Genomic DNA, 6,684 nt, shown 5'->3' with positions numbered 1-6,684 from the left:
ATTAATCTCTTTCTGCTCTTCTATGTTTTATTTATTAACATGACATTTAAATTGGTCACCTGCTCTACCAAGCTTAACAGTTTTTTGAATAGTTCAGCACATTAATTGGAACATTGGGATTTTAAATGCTGCTGCTGCATTCATTGTTAATCATCATGTTCCAGCCCAGCTCACACTTTCACAACCCTGAGCATACACGGATTGCATTTTCTTTCTCTCACAAGGATGAGTAAAAAACAAACTGTAGCAGCACACCGCGTTCTTGTAAAATTGACATGTTCCGACTAAGAATACATATCCAGCACCCAGACCAGTGGTGTGCCCCATGTCTCCTCTTTCAAGGCTAGTTGTGACACATTGTTGATCAATTAGCCTCCATGATGATCAGTGTTACATTTCACACATTCAGGTGTCATTCCTTTACTGGTTATGATAAGCAAACACTAAATGATAAAAGTTTAATGAGTCAGTTAAAGAAGTGAAAGCACAAACACCTGCATGAGCAAAGCCAAAATGACACTCAAGGCCTAGATTTCTGGTGCGGATGCTGTTGGGTCTCTGGGGGGTTTTCTTGGGTGCAGGGCAGGGGGGGGGGGCAGACAGGGTGCACCCTGGTTTGTTAGAGGAAGGCGGAACTCTTCTAGCATTCATTCAAACACCCAGGAGTTGTTGGCAGGAATGTGTTAACTTTAAGCTTCAACTTTCAAAGTGAGGATTTTTTTTCAACTGAAATTGAAACTAAAGCATGTCCCTTTTTTTGCTGCCTTTGTATCCATCTGAGTGCACCAAGTCACACAAAACAGCAGAGGGCAAAGGGTTAAGTATGTAATTCATCAAAATAAAATTAATAACGAAAGACTCTTCCTCTTAGAAAGTGCTGGAAAAAAATGTTTGCTGCCAACTTGCCTGTGGTGACAGTAAACATTCCAGAGCTAGACTGGAGTTTGGACTTGCCATTATCTGCCACAGCTGTGACAACGCCTGTTGGCCGCAGGTTTGTGGCTGGCCACACTGTGTTTACCTGGAAATGAATCTGAAAAGCGGCTGGACTGGGAAGGTACACAACCCAGCTAAATAAAAACCGAGAGTGGTCACTGCAACAAGATGCATTGTGGGAGGGAGTCCAAAGTTATTGCACCAGCCCCAGTGGGTCAGGGCGCAAACACAGGCGTAAACGCACTAAGGATATCCTCAAATACACACCTTTTGATATTAAGAGGAATGTGGCAAAGAATGCCATTCGATATGTTTCATGTTGACTGTATCCAGGACACTGCAGATCCAATACTTCTCTCTTGTGATGGTAAAGGATCCTATGTTGACCGCTGCCCTTCATTTATCAAACAAGATGACAGTTACTCTATTAGACCACAGGAGTAGAGTGAGAACAGTGAGACCTCAAGAAATGCTCAGATCAGATAACACTAAAGAATGCATGCACACCAAATTAGAGTCTTTATGAGTTTAGATTGTTGCAATTTAGAGTTAAAAAAAAAGCTTTTCACAACTTAGCAAATCAAATTTTGCTCTTTTTAATCGCTTGGAATTACTATATTTAGGTGCAACTTTTAGGATTCTTTTAACACCTTATTAAAAAAGTGAAGCTCAATTTTTAAAATGATGTGATTTATAGTACAATTCTCTGATTTAAGACTACACACACAATAACACTAAAAAAGGGGACTGGATGGTTGATTGAATGAATTGACACAAAACGAAAAATTCTGTGCTTTATGTGGATTGCGTGATATATTTTATAAATTGTATAATCGCTTTCACTCTGACATAGACGAGCTCAGATGCTATGGTTCCTTGTTATATCTGAACTTTAAGCGATGCGGATAGAATGTGTATTAGAGCCAAAAGATTTAATATCACCAAATCAGCACATTGTTATTCATTAGTGGACCAACTGCAGAGTCAATACACATTTAATCACAGACTGAAGGCAATTAAAACGGGAGGGGCAGCAGTGCTATGTTAATTAAAGTGCCAGGCTCCCATGGGAAGCCCTGTGTCTAAATATCACTACAATCAAGCCAATGCCATAATCCCTGATGAGCTATGGTCATTCACATGCTGTCAGATCCATGTCAGCATGGACAAGAGAGCAAACGTGGTCTTGTGATTAAAAAGTTATTTATCAAAATGGTCTTCCTAATCCTAACTGACTCAAGGGACATTGGCATAACCTATAGCATCCTTTCCATGATAGGTCATTTAAATGATCAACTTTTTTGAATTAGTTTTGAATTGATGAAAATATTTTGTATGAATAATGTCATGAAATAGGGGTATTGTATCAAGCTTTAGTAAAAATCTTCCTTTTGATGACCACAATGCTCAACGGCTGCAACCATCACTAACAGACCTCTTGAGAAAGACACACACCCACACACACACACACACACACACACACACACACACACACACAAACAGATCTCAGCTCTACATCAGAGAGAGGCTTTTGGGCCATTTCCTTTTTCCATCAGTCACTCAGTCAGTCAGTGAGTGAGGGTCATATCTGCTGCTGTCTTATCTGTATTCCAGGCTGATGGGGAAATTCAAGTTTGGGATTACCTCTGACTGGTGACCCGAACACATCTCAAAAAACTGGCCAGCCCTGCTCTTTCATTATCCTCATGCTTCAAAGCGCTGTAAAACGAATTCTCACACTCTCTTGAGCAGAAACTGGCATATCTAAAAAAAAAAGAATGTGGTATGTGTTTTGTATGCATGAGGGTAGAAATTAAAAGCCGATAGTGAAGAATGTATATCTGGTCTGCATTAGAGGAGAGCCTGTATCTTCTCCCTTCCACCAGGCAGTTGTCTCCTTCCTGTATGGACTGAGGGCCCATCCATATGCAGATGGCTAATTTGTAGTGTTTACAGAGGAGCAAAGAGGGGGCCGACAACTCATGAAGAGGGCTGAAAAGAGGCTGCCTACGTGTCACCCCAGGAGCCTGGTGGTAAAGCCTGCCCTACCAGAGCAACAACATAAGTGTTCAATCTGTGTTTGCTTACCCGTGGACACCGATGGCTGAGTCTTGGCCTGGGGCCCGTAAATTGTGCTTTTTTTACAGGCCTTGACAGCTAACAGGCTATTGGGAACAGGGGCCCAATGACACAGCCACTCAACAGATTAGCACCTCATCAGCCTCCTGCAGCTTCGAACAAATATGGTCCCTGCCTCCTTCAAGACACAATAGGGCCGCCACTGCTAAACAGCCCCCCACCAAGAAAACCCCCACCCTCCTCCAGCAACAAAACCTCCTGGTCTGGTCTTTCTCCGGGCCACAGCTGCATCAAGGGGTCCTTCCCCAGTCCCTGAGCCCACCCCGATCCCAATTGGCAAGATCTGTGTATTTCAGGTGAGCAAATATTGCCACTTGCCTGAGAGTTCAATGGCCAGCCCTTTCAGGCAGGGGGTGCGTATTGCACTTGCCTGCTTTGCAACAGTGGTACGTTTGGCCTCACACAGCAACCGGGTCCATAGGATGGTTCAGGGGAATTCTCCAGGCACAGCTGGAGTCAGCAAATCAAACATACCTTTATGGCTCATCTGCATTTTCCCGGACTAGAGAACCATTTCCAGCTTTCATTTCCTCTCTCCCCGGCTTTTACAACAAAAGAACATCTTGATGTCCCTAACAGAGACCAGAGACCAGAGACATAGCTTTGAATATTTTTCTGCAATACACAAAAAAAACACTTTCTCAAAGTCTGAAGTCTAAAACTCTGACTTAGAGACATCTCTCATTGACATAATGACCTTTACTATCTTTTCATCAGCCTACCCTAAAATTCCCTGAAAATGGACATGCATAGCTTCCATTATTCAGGCCATTATAGGTAATAGGTAAACATGCAGGGGAATTGAAAGTTGATCTTGTCGACCACGTGCCATGTTTTTGGACACCTTTGTCTCCAATACACACATGCTTAAGGCATAAATGTCCTTTGCGGTTGCTGTTAGATTGTATTAGAGATTGGAGATAGTGTTTCTTGGGACTTGTGCCCTTCAGCAAGGACACAGGAAGCATAAGTAAAACACTCTGGCTACATTGTGTTTGTTATAGTCAGTTACATGCAGATGGACTGACAATAATAGCAAAAGCATAAGTCTACAGTTTTAAAGCTGAAGAATAAGTGTATTTGTTACTTTAGTTAGGGACACTTATCATCAAGTCATCAAATGAATCATGATATTTACTGGTCATCATGCCTGAGATGGCATTCTAAGGAATAAAGGCCACCAGCTGAATGTCACACCAACAAGCTTCTCACAGCTAAAGAGTACAGGGCCAGCTTAGGTAAAGGCTAGAGGCCCGTGGCTGTGTATTGGGTCAGAAGATGATGTTTTAGTGCCGAGGACCAGGTTGGTCCCCCCTGGAAGTCAAACAGAAGTGTGGGTAGTGGTGTCCTGGGAGGCCTTCTTTGCCATCATAGTGAAATGGAACTGGCCCAGAAAGCAAACAAGATCAATCCCCATCCCCCCCCCCCAAACCCAGACCAACCTTGTCTGTGTGATGGGTTTTTCTGTTGTTCTGTTTGTTTGCTTGTTTGGTCTGGAGCCCATGGATACCCAGCATGGAGTAGAGAAGAGAAGCAGAAAAATGGAGGACATAGAGAAGAGGTAGGGTGAGGTGGGGGTGGGAAGGTGGGGGGAGGAGCAGAGGATGCGTGACGTCTCAAACCTCTCCTTGAGGTGACGAGAGGCCTGCAGAGAAGCTACTAGGCAAAGCTGCTCAACAAATACACACAGACCCCAGGATCAGGGCAACAAGGACAGATTGCTGTCTCTGATCCTTCAACAGATGTTATTTCTGACACGCATCTGACAGCACAGTCTTGATTCATGTAAATTTTAAAAGGACCTTTAAAAAATGTTTTCAGTTGACTCTAAAGGAGATTTCTTTGGCTGAATCAACTTATACTGTGTGAAACACTTCTATGAAAAGCTGGCACACGTCATTTTTTAAATGTTGTAGACAACAAATGCACATGCCTGATGCTCTACATGTATAAAATGAATTTGTATTCATCTTTAGATGACCGAATGCTTCACCCCACACAGACACGGACACACACAAACACACACACACACACTCACACACACGGACACACTCACTGTTCTATCACAGTTTCACTTTATTAACCTACAGAGAGTGACACCGTCTGGTTGCAAAGAGAATACCCTGTTTCAGTGGTGACAGCAATGACAGTGCTACTGTACATGCACTGTCGCCATGGGACATCATATGAATATATACAACATACATGGGTGCCTATATCCCTCATTTGCTTCCTTTTTTGTATTATTAACTACATACATCGGCTTAGAATTGCTGAGCCTGAATATTTGTATTTGTCCTTATATTTACAATATTTTCAAAGACGCCATTCAGCCATGTTTTTAAAATACTCTTGTAGGAATCTGTATTGGTTTTTGACATAGGTTTTCCACAAACATGTTCAATAAGCTTGTTAAAAATACTTGAAATGTTTCCACTCTACCACATGAGGGGGGCTGAATATTTAAAAAAAATTTCAATAAAAGGTAGTCCAGACCTCTGTGACAGTGTAAAAAACCTAAAGGTGGACTTTATGGCAGGACAGTTGTACTGGATTGGATTAGACTGTACAGGTGTACCAAATAAAGTGGAAACTGTCAACATGGCATAAACCTTTTTACATCAATGTTTTAAGAAAGGCATGGATTGATGAACATTTTACACCTCAGTCCAGCCAGAGGAGGGAGACATTGCACTTCATTTTGATCATTGGTTTTCTCTAACCACACGCCTGGAAGGAGATGTTGGGGCCAAAAAACACTAAACACCCTTTATTTCCCCAGCAGGTTTTACTCTAATCTTCTTACTTCTAAATTAAATTGAAAAAAAACTATTTTATTTCTTTGAGGTATACACCATAGATCCTTAAATGTGAGGAACACAAGCTACAATAAAATATGTGGTATGTTCCGGTGGGCTTAGTTTAGGGTTTTGTTGGCTTTGTTCACTGCGTCATATGTGAGGACCAACTCAGTGAACTCTAACACTTATGCTGCATTTCTGCCTGTTCACTCTCTAAATATCTCCCCCACAGAGGTTAATGGGGTCGTCTGGCCTGCAAAGACGGTCCACATCTTGAAAACATTCAGACTAACCGATGCAGGAGAGCAGTATTGAGTATCATTTAGAGAAAGAAAGGAGTATCTTCAACTCTCATCAGTGGCTACTATATGATAACATTGCAAATATGCTAGCCATGATTGTTAACAGTGGTCAGTCAGTGTCTACAGTAAATGCAGAGAAGATTGGTGGAGGGATCAAGGAAAGCACACTTCAAAGATGTTGGTAAATTAATGACGGCTGTCTGTTCTCGTAGGTTTACGGTGAACTGTACCTTCAAACAATAGTCCCATTCTGAAGTACAGTCCAGGAATAAGACGTTGGATTCATACGGCTAGAGCTTAAGCACACGTTTGATACTGGAAGGGCTTCCATGATAGCAATTTCAAAGTCTTCCACAAGCCCCCATTTCACCACGACCCTTTTTAACTATGTCATTACTCCCTTGTGGTGTGGGACTGGCTCTGCAAACTGCTCGGTGTGGTGCAACAATCACATCCAGCTGCTGAGAATGGGATCTGACATGTTAAACCACTACACACACGCGCAC

Source organism: Etheostoma cragini, chromosome 20 (genome assembly GCF_013103735.1).
Source record: "Etheostoma cragini isolate CJK2018 chromosome 20, CSU_Ecrag_1.0, whole genome shotgun sequence".
Taxonomy (NCBI): domain Eukaryota; kingdom Metazoa; phylum Chordata; class Actinopteri; order Perciformes; family Percidae; genus Etheostoma; species Etheostoma cragini.
Note: the sequence above shows the minus strand (reverse complement) of the source record.